The sequence below is a fragment of the Python bivittatus genome, unplaced genomic scaffold (genome assembly GCF_059951505.1).
Source record: "Python bivittatus isolate LINGU-HERP-01145 unplaced genomic scaffold, Pbiv_v1 ctg000580_np1212, whole genome shotgun sequence".
In the NCBI taxonomy this organism is placed as follows: Eukaryota; Metazoa; Chordata; class Lepidosauria; order Squamata; family Pythonidae; genus Python; species Python bivittatus.
In genome coordinates this window covers 15,901,365-15,919,939 of record NW_028277087.1, presented here as the reverse complement: position 1 = coordinate 15,919,939, position 18,575 = coordinate 15,901,365, and the positions used below count along the sequence as shown (strand labels likewise).

General features: G+C 41.2%; 1 long non-coding RNA gene across 1 annotated transcript; it reads right to left on the bottom strand.

The window, feature by feature from the left end:
- Positions 1-7,843: 7,843 nt before the first annotated feature.
- LOC148214676 (uncharacterized) lies at positions 7,844-11,454 on the bottom strand. Its single transcript, XR_015797653.1, has 2 exons — positions 11,063-11,454; positions 7,844-7,996 (listed from the first exon to the last, which is right to left on the bottom strand). It is a non-coding gene; the product is annotated as an uncharacterized LOC148214676 (long non-coding RNA).
- Between the last annotated feature and the right edge of the window lie 7,121 nt (positions 11,455-18,575).

Genomic DNA, 18,575 nt, shown 5'->3' with positions numbered 1-18,575 from the left:
AAAAAGGGCTTCTGCATAATGCACACAATTTTATTAAAAGTTTTAACAGCTTTGCAATATTACCATGTGCTTTGTTTTGTGGGTTTTATAGGCAGGAAATTAAATTATAACAATTCAAACTTGTGACTGGGTAACTTTTCTCAGCTTGGCATATGAAAATAAGGAAAGACAGCTTAATTAAAAAAAAAAATCTCTTTTGCTTTGCATACCTTCTCTAGGATGGGTGAAGATTTTCCAGAAATGTCAGAAGGAATAATAAAACCAGAAGACTGAGTAGAATCCTTTTGTCTGGTAAGTTATGTTAGCAAAAACTAAGCTGAAACTGTACTTTTTTAACTAGCAGACTGAGTCACATATATAATTCAGAGCTGTTCAAACAGTTCTTCCTTTGCAATCATTTTATAAATCACAATTTCTGCAGGCCAAAACACTTTAATATAAAATTAATATCAAAAAGCCCTGTTCCCACAACACATTTGACCGGGCCAGTGGGGGTGTTTGTGTGTTGTGAGAACATCAAAAAGGGTTCAGTTGACCCAGTCAAGTAACCAGGAGCTAAATTTAGATCTAAGCAGACTTAGTCATGCTGAAACTTCAGTTAACTCCACCCAGTAAGCTAGGTTTTGAGAATAGCTAAAGACTGTCAATTTTGCATCACTTCTCCAAGAAAAAGAGCAGCTGAAAAAGCAAGCTTCTCCATGGCAGACACCAACTGGGGCTTGTGGCCAAATGTCCCTCTTGCTGCCTGACTATTTGGAAGGGACTAGTGACATAATGAAGACTGGCCAGTAGTCTCCAATTCAAGGACTTGTGAAATATCAAACACATCCTGAAGAAATGGAGAGGGACGTATTTTCAATATGATGACTTCTGATCCAGTGAGTGCTGACAGAACTGCTGCTGAGATCTGATTCAGGACCTTTCCTCATGACTGAATTAAAATGCCACCCTCCCATCCTTGGATCAGCAAACAAGCACCCACGCCCAGCATCTCCCTCCACCAGACATTACTGGTTGCCAGGACATGGTTCAGCTGTGGTTAACTGCAAGTGGTGAATGGCCCTCAGTTAATGACTGATTGGGATAGTGTGCTGTTTTTTAACACACAATCCCTGGATCACACATTGGGAAGCAAAGAAGGCTTATTTTGGCTTACTGTGGTAAGTGAACCAAGCCTAAATGTAATTTGGCCCTCTGTTACCTAATTTTGTGCTTCTAGTTGGGAGCAAAAGTTAGGGTTGTGGTAGAACAAAAAAGATACCCGTACATTCTTTGGGGAAAACTATTTTGGAAAGGAATCTGCCTCCACTGATCCCAGCACAATCCCATCCATGCTATGGATTCTTTTTAACAAGCTGGAAGGGAAGAAGGCATCTTCTGTAAATCAGAGACTTCCCAGTTTATTAGCATTGGGTTAAACTGTGGATTTGTGGTGAAGCTAAAGATTAAGCGGTTGTATGGATCCGATACCACTTTCATGCATTTTGCATATTCAAATTTGCAGTAGATGTTATATTTCAAATTTCCTCTGTTTTTTTCTGAATATCTCTGCACTAATTGCTTTGAAATCCTATTCCATTCTTCTTCATCTCTTGTTTCCATCTATGAATAAATTATTAGGATGTATTTCTGGCTGTTTTGCTACTGTTTTCACTTGCTTTCTAGATTTCAAAAAGGCTGCAAGCAGGGAGGGGCTACCCGACACAGATGTGGAACTTGGCACAGGCCAGATGTGCAATTTCTGTCCCTCCAATTGTTATGCCAATGCATCTGCACACCTTTTCACTCATTTTCCTTGCTCTTCCTGGCTCTTTCCAGGACTGGTGTTCTGCCCTCCCCACCGCAATGGGATTTTGTGGAGGAATATAATATATGAATTATCACCGCTGAATATCTTATGCTCCAATTTCTGCAATCAGAGGAGCAACTCCACCAGATTTATAGGAAATTCCATCTTGAAATTTGAAGGCAAGGTTGGAAATCCAAGCAACTTGCGTCATAAGCTGCAAAGTAGCTGTCAGCTCTTCCCATTTGTTTGTAAGAACTGCTTGGATTTTATAGGCAGCCATGTCCAAATAAGGTACCAAAATGAAGGGGCTCAGAAGTTGACATAAATTACATCAGCCAGACCTGGCTTTGCTTTAGCTACTGGTTCTGACAGACTTGTGGCTTTGTGCCTTTTCTTTCAACCAACAGATCAAGAAAGCTTTCCCTCTATGCTTCTCCACCTTGATGCCACACAGTTTATGTGATCTTTTTTTCAGTAGCAATCCGTTTTGATCCATATTGATATTTTCACTTCTGTTAATCTTCTTGTACACACAGCATTAGCTTCCTTAGTCATTACTTGGCTGCCTTGGCTTTTGAGGATAAGGCACCATTTTATGGGCTTCCTGGCACAGCAGCTCATCTCTTCTTTCCAGCAGGGCTAGAACAAAATGCCTAAGGCTGAAGGGGAGAATTGGAAGCCCTCTGGTACTACGAAACTTGCACATCTCGGTTGGCCTAATTGTGGTAGTCCAAGGTGACAGGGGGTAGAAATATAGCTCACCAATGTGCAATAGGCCCCAGATTCCCAAAATCCAGCCTAGTAATATCATAAATTCAGGCTACCTAGTCTCAGATTTGAACCTATGACTTCCTCACTCACTTCTTTAATCCCTGGGCAGTATTCGCTTTCTAAAATATTTTGGATTCTGTGCTTGGAAACCATGGCATTGAAATCAAATATCAACCTGTGTTACATTTGCCATGCACAGGGATGTCTACAGAGTAGGGGGGAAAAACCCAAGATGTTGGCTGCAGTGGTATGATTGAAGCTCTACCTATGTTTTATGGGCATCACATGCCTTCTGATCTTATTTATTTACTGATCAAAATAGTACTGTTTCTTATTTTTAAAAAACTCAGCAGTTTTGTGAGATGCTTGAGTTAGGCCCATAGTATGGGGAACTTATTCTGGCTAAGCCGATTGACTTCCTCTGTTCTACTGAAATGCATCTATAGGACCTGATTAAAATATTGGGTATCAGTACTATGGACTTTTAATTACATTTGTTCTGTGAACCACCAGAAGTCCCTGGCAGATTGTGAAACTTTAGAAATTTAATGAAGGACCGAGTTACTGTGTTTGTGGGACCTCCTATATCCAATTTTCTCTGCTCATCTCATGTGGTCTGGCAGGATGGGCATGCTCCAAATCCCTTTTATTAAACAGTGGCATCTAATGGACCCAGGAAACATGCCTTGTCTGTTGCAGCACCTGCCCTTTGAAACAACATTCCCCCTGAAATTTGGATGGCCCCAACTTTGCTGGCTTTTCATAAAGTGCTGTTCCCCTGAACCTATTTTGAAATGGTGACTGTTTGCTCTTTCCTATATACTGTTCTATGCATGAAGTGTTGTTTTTAATTGTTTTAATTATAATTCTTATTTTATTGTTAGCTGCCCTGAGTTAATTGGGCAGCCACATAAATCTATACAAATAAATAAATTATAAGATAAAACATGTTTCACTGGATCAAATCCTGTATCAGGATTTTCAGATTTAGTAGCTCAGTTATTATAAGACCAACTTTTCTTGAAATGAAATAGCCCTACAAACTTAACCATGATACAGCCCATGAAATTGGCATGGATAGGAAAGTAACGCAAACAATTACTTGTTCAAGGAGCAGCACCACTGAGCTTCAAAGGGAACAAAAGCCTTGTGGTTAGACCACAGACCTCAGAAACTGTAAATTTGGCTTCATCTGTCAGTACCTAGTTTTGCCACAGATTTCTCTATACAGTGTAGAGTAAAAAAAAAATCCACTTGGGGCCTCAATGAAAGTATGAGGGGAGATGTTATTCTTTGAGATATATACCTCCCAATGGGATGGACTCTAACTGGACAATCTTAGGTCTCCCATCTCTTGAGAAGAAATGATAGATTTCATGGGCTTCATCTTTAGGCAAAATTTAGCACACCATTGCTTGCACTAATGCTTACAACCTTGCCCTCTTCCTCTGAGTCCATTTCATATTATCATCACCCTAAGACAAGGGTGAGATAAGAGCTGTTCATTTGTGAGAATAAGTGACAGGAAGAAGTGGGAAGCATAAGCCCAGATGCTTTGAATGTTATCGCTGGTCCCACTGCTTCTCAGAATTAGCCCTGATGGCAGCGTGGCTGCCTCTGAAGGCCATCTGCTGGGAGACTAGTGGGCTTTCTTGTGCAGATGGTTGGCCACTGTGAGAACAGACTGCAGGGCTAGATGGGCCAAGGATCCAATCCAGCTGGGTGCTGCCTATGTTCTTCTTATGATCTTGTGTTCTAAAATGTTTGAGAGCTTGTTAGAAGATCTGTTTTGTTTGAGAAAAGTCCTATATTCAATATCTAATATCTATACCTCAAAGGATTAGTTACCAGGACTATGAAAAGAAAAACCTCACCTAGAGAAAATGCAGAGCCATCCTCAGTCAGAGTAGATAATACTAGGTTAGTTGGACAAGCAGTATGATTAGATACAAGTAGCCATCTATGTTTTTAAATCATTGTGTAATCTGATGCAATCTAAAGAAGCTTATGTCCAAGTCAGGGCAGCTGCAGCAGGAAAAACAGTATCTCTGGCCTCCCCTCATTGATTAGAGCCTTCTGAACCCGGTGTCCTCCAAGTATGTTGGACTTCAATGTTCCCCATCCCGAACCAACATATTTTCTAGTTGGAGCAAATGGCTGTTTGACTCCTAGAGAAATAGGTACCAAAGCAACCATTATTTCTAGAGTGCTAGAACTCCTGTGGCTTTTAAAGTCATTTACAGGAGGTAGGAAAGCTTTCATACAGCCAATATTTTAATGACTTGGACACCAGCAGCTGGATCTGTTTGCAGATCAAATATGCCCTGGGAGCTGCCTGCTTTGTTGTTTGTTGGGCCTAAGCCATTGAAGCTGCTTACTTGTTTGATTACATGGATTGCAGCAGGGTGACCTGACATGCTTTCAAGCTGCTGTTGCAGCTTGTGAAAATAAGACATTCAGTGGCTCTCTGTTCCTTAGAAGATCAGTGTCTTCCACCTACAAAGATCCATAGGGGTGGCCTTACGAGTCTGCTACAGCAAAATATTGTGGAGTGTCTTGGGGTTTTCATAAAGCAAATTCATTGTGTCATTTTTTGTGGACTTTGTCAGATAAATGAATTTGGCAGAATAGATATAACTGGTGAAAGGGACAGGATTGGGAGAGTACAGGAAACCATAGACCCTGGAGGCTGCACAATGAAAGAAAGACAAATAAAAGTCTGTTTCATTTTCTAAGTCTAGCCCATGCAAAGAGGCTTCCAGACAAGGCTTTCAGTATGCAACTACATATAATGACATTGCCATCACTTCTGTCTTTTTAAAAAATTCTGCAGTATCTACTTTCAAGGAAAAACTTTGAAAAAAGATTGAATTCACACAAGATGTTTAACTCTTAGCCCAGGCTAGCACTATACAATTGCTCTGTTCACTTAACATGCTATGTTTGTGACCCATAAACAGGGCGCAAAACCCACACTCACTTGCCCTGATGATGTTACCTAGTTGGGTAATGAAACATCTGCAAGCAAACAACCAAGCTCAGAGAGCACCAAGGACTCCACAGTTCAACCCTGAGCTGCAGATGTTCTCTTCTATTGTTAACACGCGATGGTAAACAATAGAATGCCTTAACATTACAGCTTGGTTCATAAAACGATAACAATGGCTGTGTTTCCCACAGCATGCTAAGTAATGTCAGTCAACCCCATTTTAACATAACCTAACAGGCGGTGCCAATTCTGCTTTTGAATTATTATTATTATTATTATTATTATTATTATTATTATTATTATTATTTATTGGATTTCTCCCCCACCCATCGCCCCCACAATAGGGGATTCTGGGTGACTTACAGAAAACATTAAAACTATAAATATATCTAAAACACAATACATCCAAAATTTAAAACAATACTAAAAAAGGAAGATCCAAGAAGATGGAAAATCAGGCTGCGGAGAGCTGGCCACTACGGGGCTAGCCATCCCCCTGCTTGAAGTATTCCTTCCTCACCCCAGGCCAAGTGGCAGAACCAGGTCTTCAAGGCCCTTTGGAAGGCCAGGAGTGAGGGGACCAATCGCACCTCCAGGGGCAGAATGTTCCAAAGAGCGGGGGCTACCGCAGAGAAGGCCCGCCTTCTGGACCCCGCTAGATGGAGTTCTCTTACTGAGGGGGTCCGAAGCATGCCCTTTCTGTGCGATCAGGTGGGACGGGTTGAAGACATAGGGGAGAGGCGGTCCCTTAGGTAACCTTAGGAATTATAAGAAATAATGTCATCATGCCAGACTATGTCCACAAGAAGGACACTGGCATTCCAGACAGGGAATACCGTACCCGCTCCTTCACCTCAAGCAGAATCAACAAGACATCTGTTACCCAGAGCAAAGGCGGATGCTCCCTGGGCTAGGAAAAAGCTTTAGTCTTTTAAAACTAGAGGAAAAACTCTGGCAAAATGCGAAAAGGAATGGCTGTATCTGAGCTGGGAAAAGGAGTGGGATCTACCATCTCCACAGCAACTCTGATAAACAGCCAGAGTTACAGAGGCTGGGGGAGGTCCAGAGTAAATAAGCAGAGGACTTTGCTTTGGGATTTAGCTATCTCTAAGAAATAGCTAAACATTTTAGATAGAAGCAGCATTACATTTTAATTTCTTTTGTCTGTATAGGCTTAAGTCCAATATTCTTTATATTTCTGTACAAGCTCAGTGATTGTATACATTTAATCTATCTATCTATCTATCTATCTATCTATCTATCTATCTATCTATCTATCTATCTATCTATCTCAGGTTATGCATATCATAATAATAATAACAATAACAACAATAATAATATATTATGCTATTGATGTCAGCTCTGCTAGGTAGATGAGACCAGGCAATCAACTCCATAGGAAGGCTGAAACTCCTTTCTTGAGATTGGCTATAATAACAGAATCTGGCCAGTCTGATGGTGCTGTACCTCCCACCCCTTCTTAAATCTAGTGAGTCAGGGAGATGTTTGGCTGAGCCATTTCTGAGTATTATTTTGTTTTTCAGGACTTAAAAAATGCTTCAAGCCCCTTTTGCCTAGGTAACAGTTCTTGCATCAAGGGCATCTTCCTTATTCTCTATAATTTCAAATCTCTTGAAATGATTTTTTCCTGAAAAATTCTTTGAGTTCTGTAAAATTCAGAGCCCAGAGAAATTTCAACAAATCATGCCATTTTGTGGTCCTTGGGAATGTTTAGTCTAAACAATTTGCCAGCTGCTATATATTGTAAATTGAGCTGCTCTATATTCTAGTTCCTGCCACATTGTATAGTCATGATTTTCGATATTAAAGCTAAAATGTTATTCTTTCTCTCTTTAATAAAATTCAACTTTTCAATAGAAGAGAATATCTGTAGCTCAGGGTTGAACTGTGGAGTTCTTGGCGCTCTCTCTGAGCTTGGTTGTTTGCTTGCAGATGTTTCATTACCCAACCAACTAGGTAACATCATCAGGGCAAGTGAGTGTGGGGTTACCCCATTACCTGACTGGGTAATGAAATATCTGCAAGCAAACCACCAAGCTCAGAGAGCACCAGGAACTCCACAATTCAACTTTTCTTCATCTCTTGTGAGATTGATCTGTCTCTGAAGCGGGAGGGAAGAAAGATTGATACTTCTAGTTAACATGTGTCAGGTAGCATGATTGATTGATTGATTGATTGATTGATTGATTGATTATGGGCCATCAAGTTGGTGCTGACACATGGTGACCACATAGATAGATTTTCTCCAGAAGAAAACATAGTGGCATCATAACAATGATTTAATTATTTCATTTTTACTTTTTTTAAAAATCACCGGAAAGGCAGCAGTCTTCTTTCTCATGTACACCAGGATTTAGTGGGGAGGATGCCATGTGAGATCCCCCTTGGAAGATAAGATGGTGGCAGTGGAAACTTCCAAGCTTCTGCTGCAAGGCAAGAGGCAGAGGTGAAGACCTGGATAGTTGTGAGAGACAAGCCTTGAGACCTCCAGCCTAGCACCTTATGGGTCCGGCCTTGCTTGCTACAGCCAGGAAATTTCCAGTGGATGCATTCCAAACTATGAACAGTGATCCATTCATAGTCACTCACTAAAGTTCATCTTTATATTTAGTCGTCTATTTCTAACTGCTATTTTATACCAATAACAACGGTAGGAATGTAAACCTATAGTTCCAATTGCATCTGAGTTAGCTAGAAAAAAATAGGTTGTAGAGTGAGGCAACACTCTTACTTCAGTCTCTTAGCTGAAGTTAAAAGGAGCAACCTAAGATGGAGTGTGTGTACATGTGAAATGAAATGCTTCTCTGGGTTTAAGGTGTATGTTTTACAAAATGCAAGTAACATGCATCGGTAGGGTAGGGGGAATTGGTCATTAGTAGAAACATGCAGGCAGGGAGGGGGTGTTCAACCCTCCCATTCTACTGTCTTGATAGAAATCGCATATTTGAAGCTGGTACCTAGATCTGGAAAGAGAATTGCAGTGATACCTATTCCAGTTTTCCTTCAAAAATAAAGAGCTATTTATTGTCACTGCTGTATAGGAAGAAAGAGTTGCCTTCCCACTTCCCACCACAATCCTAATAATCGCCCTTCAGCTTGTATTTAGATTTTTTAATGATAATATTAAAGTTATTTACCTTTGAATGTAAAGTTATGCCTACCTTTACCTGCTCCTCCAAGTCCTTAAGCATAAAGAAAATAGGCAGGAGAAGACTATTTGTGGGGGACAATCACTTATTGGTCACCTTCCAGTCCTTTGCCAACTAAGTACACTCTAAGACCACAAGTCCCATGACCCCCAGACTATATAAACCTTGCAGATGCTGGACCATGTCAAACAGTGGCAGCCAGTAATAATACAGACCGGGGTCAGGAAAAGCCATAATAACACTGTAACACTGTTTCCAGAACCACCCATTGCCAGAAAAAGAAGAGAAGGAACATCTATTCTCAATATGGGATTTCTGTTTTAAGCAGTATCCCCACGTTTGGTGTCATATTTCATTCTGCTCCAAAAGCTGAAACCCCAGTGTTTCCCATCCTGCAAAATGATCCAAAGCTGGAGAGCAACAGAACGCCAAGATACAATTTAAAAATAGGGTTACGGCACTATTTTCCAGGCTGTTTTGATGCCTGACCCATGATTCTGGAAGGTATTTTTTATGACTCCACCCCCAAAAAGTAATTTTTTCACTTTCCGTCATTTATTAACGTACCCAAGGGTGAAAAAGAAATCACTCCCACTTTTGGAGGCATTCATTTCACTCATTTGAGGCACAGTGTCATACAGTAATGGCATATACATTTATCAGATCTTCCTGGTCCTGATGATTGCGAATTGTTCTAAAATCAGGAGGCAGCACAGCTGGGAACAACAGCCAGTGAGAACAAGAGAGGAAGGTCTATGGCCAGGCCTGCTTTGTGGTTTCCCATTGGCCTCAGGTCGGCCTTTATGGGGAACTGGAATGCTGATTACTGGAATTATTCAGTTACCGTGTTCAATCTTTTTCCTGCATCTTTCTGTTGGCTAGGGATGGGTCTTAGAATTGCAGAAATACAACAAAGCAAAATCATCAACTTGAATAATAAAAAACATACAAGTAAAGAAAGTAAGTGGTTAAATTAATTTGAATACAAGGTTTATTTGTTTGTTTGTCTGAGCCAGTCCGGTGTCATGGTTACAAGGCACTAGGCTAGAAATCAGAAGACCGTGAGTTCTAGTCCTGCCTTAGGCACAAAGCCAGCTGGGTGACTTTGGGCCAGTCACTCTCTCTCAGCCCTAAGAAGAAGGCAGTGGCAAACCACTTCTGAAAACGTTGCCAAGAAAACTACATGGATTATCCAGGCAGTTGCCAGTAGTTTGTTTATTTATTTATTTATTCATTCATCATATTTATATAGCCGCTCATCTCACACAAGGTGACTCTGGGCGGCATACAACAAGTAAAAAGAATAAATACATAAAAACTACATATAAAAAAACAGTAAAAACACCCAAAACAGGAGGGGATAAAATTAATAAGGGAGCCATTGCAAAATCTCCCCGGTCCCCTGGGAGCCCCAGGCCTGATCACATAGCCAGGTCTTGAGGGACTTGCGGAATGTTAAGAGGGATGGAGCTAATCTCGCTTCTGGGGGGAGAAGATTCCACAAGGTGGGCGCCACGGCAGAAGGCCCGCCTTCTGGGGCCCACCAAAGGTAATTCTCTGGCAGATGGGATCCGTAGCATGCCTTGTCTGCCAGATCTGATGGGACAGACAGATGTAATCAGGGAGAGGAGGTTATAACCCTGCTGTTATAAACATGGCGGACTCGTTCTGAACTGTCAACAATCATGCTGGTTGAATGTAATGGGAAGCACGCAATCCAACATAACTGTGCACAGCTTCTGTTCTAGCAGAACTTTAGCCCATGATGGAAAGGACTTCCAGGTATTGCTGAACTCTTATCTCCTCCTCGCCCTAGCCCAGTCCAGCCAATTGGGAGGAAAGGTTGGAGCAGCAGCTCAGCAACATCTGGAAGGTCACAAGATATTTAGATGAAAGGAAAAAACCCCCACATTCTTGGCTTGTAAAAAGTACAGGAAATGCAAACGCAGGTAGGCTAATACAGCTGAAAAAGAGCCTTAATCCTTCTGCAATGTGGTAGGCCTTAGACAGAAATCCCTAGCACGAGGATGGCAGTGGGGGTAGACTAATATCTTCTGGGAAACATTGAAGGATATAACTGGTTAACTATTGGCTAACCAATTCCTCTTAGCCAACTCTGATCATAAGAAGGAAGGCTTAAATGGAATTCAAGTCATACGTCAGGCTCAGAACCCCCACCCACCCCTACGAGCTACACACGCTGACCACCATACCACACACAGCATGGGGTCACACCCAACCCTGCATTTTTCCACTCACATTTACAGCCTTCTCTAACTCCCCCCTCCAAACCACTGCTATTTATTTTATTGCTTTTCAATGAATGCTCCATTTCTTTCTTACCCAGAGGAAGGAGTAGCTGGCTGCTTGCACCGTCCATCATGCGGCTGTACAAAATTCCAGGCTCTGTGCTTTTTTTTCTCTTTTTTTTTTGAAGCTAGATCTTGCAGCTCTGCCCAGTGGAAGAATGGATTCCATATGGCTGACATAGACCCTTGGTGGGACGTTGTTATCAGTGCGGAAGCGCCACTACTTCTGTGAGCCATAAGGTCCCAGATTGCTCAACAGCCATGGCAGTTAAACTAGGCTTTAACTTTACTTATCTCAGCCCACATCTAAGGGCATGCTGAGTGGCAATAAGGCAGAAAATGCTGCAAAGGATATTGATGTTGTATTATGCAGGACTCTGTGCTTTAAAAAGAAACAAATTCTTTTGGCAGGCAATACACATTCCATGCTTACATTTAAAAAAAAAAAAAGCAGTTCCACTTTAACATATGCTGTAGCTGAGCAAAACTTGCATAGCTTATTTCAGTTTTGACTAATTGACAGGACTTAATGCTGTCTTGCAGCCACAGTGGCTAGGAGCAAGGTTGTCAATGCTTCCTTGCAGAAAGGGGAGTTACCAGCAGCCTTGAAGGAGGCTGTGGTGTGCCCACTTCTGAAGAGGCTGTACTTGGATCCTGGGGTTTTAGATAAGTATTGTTAGGTCTCCAACCTCCTGTTTTTAGGGAAGGCTGTCAAGACAGTGGTGGAAGACCAACTTCACAGAGCCCTAGATCATTGTTTCTCAACCTTGACGGCTTGAAGATGTGTAGACTTCAACTCCCAGAATTCCCTAGCCAGCATGCTGGCTGGGGAATTCTGGGAGTTGAAGTCCACACATCTTCAAATTGCCAAGGTTGAGAAACACTGCCCCAGATGAAGCAGACTCCTAGATGGAGTCTTTTTGATCAGGTTCAGGCCCATGTATGAGACAGTATTGATTGCTCTTTTGGTGACTTGTGTCAGGATATGGATGGGGGTAGTGCACCCTCCTGATCTGTTAGACTTCTCAGCAGCTTTTGATGTACTCAATCATATTTTAGTGGGGGTTGGGAACTGGAGGTACTGACTGGTGGTGATTCTGCTCTTTCCTCAGTGGGTGGTTTCAGTGAGAGGTGGAGGGGCATAAAAGGTCATCTCAATGGCCTCTGATATGTGGGGTGCCACAGGGGCCAATTCTCTCTCCCTTGCAGTAGCAACTGTGTGAAACTCTTGGATGAGGTCATCTGACAGCTTGGGGGGGTGGTATTATCAATATGATGGTGATACCCAACTTTACATCACCATGCTGGATTGTATGGGTGATGTTACTGATGTCCTACCCTGGAGTTTGAAAGTTGTGAGGGTATGGATGACAGAGAACAGACTGAAGTTGAACCCAATTAAGACAGAGTGACAATTTGTACATTGGGATTCTTTGTCAACACCAGTGTTATCTCTAGATGGGTAGGCACTACCCATGGAGGTGGTTTGTGATTTGGGGGTCCTTCTGAACTCATGGCTCCTGCTGATAGAAGCTAGAGGAGTTTTTGCCCAGCTCCAGCTGGTTCACCAATTAGCAACCTTTTCTAGTGCAGGAGGACCTACCTATAATAACTCATGCCCTCTCTACCACTCAGCTGTACTACTGCAATACACTTTACATAGGGCTGCTCTTAAAGACTACTCAGAAACTCAGCTGGTCCAAAATGTGACAGTCTTTGTACTTGTACTTTGTACCTGGCGATTTTGTAGGCCTTGCACTAGTTGCTGATTTGTTTCCGGGTACAATTTAAAGGGCTGATACTGATCTATAAAGCTTTTTGTGGCTTGGCACCGGGCTACTTGCAGGATAACCTGCTCCAGCCAGAATTAGCCCAACCCCCGAGATCTTGTAGAGAGCAGCTACTTGTAGTTCCACGCTTCTGGAAGGTGGAGGCAGGATGAAGCTAGAAGGTGGTGCTTTTCCACGATAGTGCCAATGCTCTGCACCATTTTGATCAGACTCGGCTCCACCTTGCAGACTTTTAGGAAACTACTGAAAACAAGACTATTCTGAAAGTCATTCTCTTAATTTAAGCATTGCACCACTTTTCTTATTTTTGTTTCTGTTTATTTTGTGGTCTTTGTTGGGGTTTTATGATGTTGTTTGTTTTAAATCGTATCATGGATATTTTAATTGTTATTATATTGTAAGCCACTGAGAAGCACTAGATTGTGGCAGGGTACAAGTTCAGTCAATAAATGGTACATGAATGTATACTTCATGCTAAACCATGATTTATTGAATTACCATAATGGCTAAGCTCACACAAAAACTAAGCTACAAATAGTGCATTCTTATAGCACGTTAAACCAAGAAGTTAACAAGCAGTTAACAGCTAACAAGCAGTGCACTAACTCTGCACTAACTTTGCCATGTTACTTTCCATTGTGTAAGTCTTACTTAGTAGTCTGAACCTCAAATAGCCGTGACTCAATGTTTCTAGAAACTGCAACTCTAAAGAAAGTGGTAAGCATTTAGGCTGCAGATAGGAGAGTAGCCCTTTGCTTTTGGTTGCACAATAAACAGACACATGCACAGGAGGGAGGATGGTTGTATGCAAGCATTCATTAACCAGACCTTTGGGCTTAGCATGAGTGCTGCCAGAATTGGCTATCTAGTTGACAGAGTAAGCAGCTTTCCAGACCGTGAAGCTCAGAATCCTCCAGCCTTGGCTCAAACTGCTGAAAATCCACCCACTTTTGAGACTTCAACAGATATTCACATTCTATAGGCACTAGGGGAAAAAACCCAAAATAATTATCAACAGATTTTTGGTAAGCTACATTCTGCACAAAAGTCACAACTCAGTAGTTGTGCTATTTTTGAGAAGAATCTCTTTTGCCAAACAGAAAAGTGTGTGCTTCAAGAGCATAATGACCTGGATTCCAGGCAACTAAATGAACTGCTTTATGGAAATGATTTGCTTCAGCAACTTTGCAGTTCACGTTCTCTTGCATTATTTTATCCTTTACCTAACAATAATCAGGAAGGCAAGAGAAGAACCACCATTTCCTAGAACAGCCCTTCCTAACTTGGCACTCTTTTGATGCCATGTAGAGTTGCAGAGCCACACATCATAAGGCTGGAGAGTGGAAAAAATCATCCCTCAAGTTCTTTGATATAGAGGAAGCTTAGAGAAATGGCAGATACCTAAAGAAAGCAGCTCTAAAGTCTCTACTGTGTCAAGAATTATAGAGATGAGCCAAAGCGCACACATTGGGAAGCTCTATTACTCAGGGAGAGTTTTTCCACCTCTTTATCATGAAAGAGGGAGTATGGAAGCAAGGTGCTTCAACAGCTCCACTGAGAGACAACTTCCTGTTTGTGAACTATAGCCATCCCATCTTTCTTTGATAAAAACTCTTGCTATTGCCTGAGTATACTTTTCCCTTCACCATCCTCTTCTTTTTTTCCTTTTTCAGTATGCCTCTTAGCAAGTATGTCTGGTTCTTATTACAGAGTCATGAGTCTACAAGCCAATCTAGGACCCCTAGCAGAATAGCAGAGTACAAATACGTTAAAGAAAGAAAATCACAGGAGGCTGAAATGTCCTGTGAAAATGAGGACAACCTGCTAGATTTTTTTGCTTCAGTGGCTTTCATCTGCCCCAAGACTCTTTCCCAACTTGTATTTAACCACGGCACAACCCTACTTTGACCACAGCAATTTCCCCTGTTGTCCCATGATGACGATGTTATCTTGTCCCCAGCACAGCAGAGAGGCAGGCTTAAGTTTTGTATTAGTACGAAATTAGTATTTTGTACTAATACAAAAGTAGCAGTGGTGGCTATAATATTTCACATTCAAAACAGGCTATTTTGATCATTTTGGAAGCGTTACAAAATATTTCCCAAAGGATTGATATAGGCCAATTCAAATGCAAAACAACTATTTTAAATTAGGAATGGAGCATTTCAAATTCAAAATGTACATCCTTGAAAATGATTGTTTCTCTCTTATTCTGGTATCATCCAAGGGCAGCCTTGAGGTGAGTAAACTCAATTATGCTTTGCTGTCCAATACTTTAGAGGGAAAGTCGGATGACCAGCAGTGATCAGAGCTGCATTTTGAGAATATAGATAAGCCCTCTCTCCTTTGGCCACTTGCCAGCCTCCATCATAGCCCTTTGTCTCCCAATCTTTGCTCTCCCCATTAGTACTTCATTTTCAGAGTCCCTTTCAGGCCTGCCAGCTCTTCACTTTCTGTTTTTGACATCAGCTTCTCCCCAGGCTTCCAACAAGGTATAAGAGAGAACAGACCTCCAGTATTTATTTTGAGGAAGAAGAGGGGACATGTCTCTACTTCGTCACTTTCTCTTTATTTGGCAGGTTCAACCACATTGCTTCTCCCAAGTAAAATTATTGCCCAGCATTTAGTCCATTTCAATTCTCCTGTTCTGCAGGACCTGTCTATACTTTTACAATCATGGTGGGGAGTGTCTGTTGCTCTTTTCTGGGACTGCTTCTATCCTGGTATTCCAAACTTGGAAAATGCTCTTTTGGGGCATAAGAGGCAGAGCAAGCAAATGCATCTAGAGAAGAGAGGCAGAACCCTCACTTATTCAGACCCTCCCCACTCCTGTCTTGGCCTGAGTAGTGGCATTTCTCTGCAGGGCATGATACCCAGCAGGCTATAATGAGTGCCACACTTGCTAATAAGGACACTACCGTCTGGCAGCATCTCAGAACAGACAACAGAATCAGGATAGGGACTGGCAACAAGAATAGCCATGTTTGTGTCAACATTTATTTTGCGCTGACTCAAGGAAGGATGGATAGCCCTTCAGTCCAGTAGTGGGGAAAAGTTCAAAATCCTCCCTCAACAAACCTTATTTCCCAATCATGGGGAGAATAAAGGTATTCACCACATACACAAAATAATCACATAGTCTTTATTGCCAATGCATTTAGCCTAGGGAAAACTATTAATTTATTTCTGATACAAGAGTTAACTCCTTCATAACTGCAACTAAACAAGCTGCAGAATCAGAAATAATTACAAGATAATAATTATTTAAAAAATAATCTCTGCAGCTGATCTATATTGGAGTTGGCTATACCTGTCTTCTTGAATCCCTTGTTCTGTGAAAAAATCTGTCCCTTCTTCCTGATGGGGAAAAAAGAAGCAATTGATAGGGGAGAAAGTACTTTAAAGGACAAATGATAGCATGGAACATGTCCTTTCCTTCTGATTTTAGCCTCTGGGAGGGAAGGTATTGCTGTGGTGGGGAGGGTGCAGCAAAATCAGATGGAGCCTGACATTAAGGTATAAAAAAATATGCTTTTTGCCAACACCCAAATGAAAAATTCATAGATAGCAGCAGCACTGAGATCCAGTGGGCTATCATTCTGATTATATACAATCACTACTTTCTCTAAAGTTTCTTTCTTTTCTTGGTATGATCAATGCCAATTATTTTTGTTGCATGCAACATTTTCCTTCATGCAACCAGGGGCAAACTCTATTGGGCACCTGCTGAGTTCCACACCTGGAATCTTGTTTCTGATGTTCCTCTTGCCATTACTGTTCCTGCCCTCTCCAAGAATGTTGACAGTTGACAACCTCCAGTTTATGTCCTTCTTTTGCACCTGGGGCTGGGCACAGAGAAAGGCAGCAAGTGACTGGGCATTAGCACCTTTGGAGAGAAGATGGGTTCATGGAAGGAGACTTCAGTTGAAAATGTTTTATCCAAGGGACCCTCAAACCCTAGTACTGCCGAGTATTCCTTTCAGCATTTCTTTCTTACGTGAAACCAGGTTCAGGAGAAAGACATAATTGCTTAAAATGAATAGGGCAAGTAAGCTCACTTTGCAAGAAAAGACTGGAAAGCATGTTGCTGGATCTGCAGTTCCAGCATCATCCAGTTGACCCAGTTTGCCTTTCTTGCTTATCTGTTGTTCTTTTCTGCACAGAAGAGAGATTGTGCAAGATATAAGAGAAGTTATCAAAGGCTCTTTGATGACATCAAGTTCTTCTTTAGGAGCAACTCTGATTCTGTTCTTTCAAACAAAATAAAAAATCTACCTTCTAAATATTAACTATGAGATTGCATGATACGTTTAATATTATTTTGAAAAAACTGAAATGGACTCACCCCCCCCCAAAAAATAATATTTGAAACTTACTCGAGAGCAAATGCCCATGTTCTCTGGGATTTTTCTTTTCCTCATGTCTCACCTTCTCTACTTCTGTTCTTATTTCATTTTATCCCTTTAGTATCAATATCCTAAAACTAAGCGGTATAGTAAGACCTGATTTTCTTCTTCTTTGGTATCTGGTGAGAATCCACCTATATTTACCATCTCATAAACTGGAAACTCTTGAGCAAAATATCACTATAGCATTATAATTGGAAAATAATTGCCCATGAGCTACCAGCTAGTAATGATTCCATAAGAGGGATGGTGATCTTCAAGTTTAATTAACAAAGTCTGATAAATGGAATATTTACCTGCTTCTCACCAATGACAGGATAAAACATTTCTCATGAGCCCATTTTACCCAAGAAAAGCCCATTTCAGACCAGACCTTCACTAGCATACTATCTTTCTGATCATTTTTAAAAGGCTGAGAAGCAACCATGATGGAAAGCAAGGTGCTAGGTGCAGGTTAAACAGAATGAAAGTGGTCAAATGTAGTGTAGAAAGAAGGCAAAATAATAACCAAGAACATAACTTATGCAGTCAGATGGGCAAGCTTGCAAGGTACTAATGTAACTACAGTAATGGAAACTGTATGCAAGGAGCTGATGGCATTTGCCTATTCACTGCTACAAGGGGTTATCAGTTCTAAAAATGGCACATGTAAACCAAACAACATTTTTGGTTCAGATAAACTGTTGCAGAGAGAGAGAGAGAGAGAGAGACAGACAGACAGACAGACAGACAGACAGAGTGAGAATACGCTATTCCAAGGTTTTTCAAACTGCACACTAGAGGTACCCTGTTTTGTATACATTGCAAATTAGAATCAATTTGCATCATTTCAGTATTCTCATCAAACAGCAATTCATAGGATTCCCAGAGTGGGGAAAACTTAGATCAGTTTCAATATATTCCATGGATATTATGCAATATGTACAGATTTATATGGGATCTGTTACATCAACACCTTCATTTCCTTGTCTAATAGGTAATGGCTTCCCATAATCTAGTTTATTCCAGACAAGAAACGTATTCTTATTGAGATCCACTCCAATCTTGATTTCCTTCCATTTTCAATTACTTTACCATCCTAGTCTAAATCACTTGGCATGCTCTACACACACCTATCCAATTTAAACAATGCTGTGTACTGTACTGGTTATGATATTAAGCTTGGACTGGGGGACCAAGGGTCAAGTCCCAATAAAGTGTGAAGTTATTGTGAGGATAAAATTAGGAGATATTGTCATGTAAACTGCCTGAAAAAGAAAAGGTGGTATATAAATAGAATAAAAAAGGCAATTCTAGAACTTTTCTCAAGTTTTTTTCTTGGCCCAGGCTCAAGCCTTTCATACCTGACAGT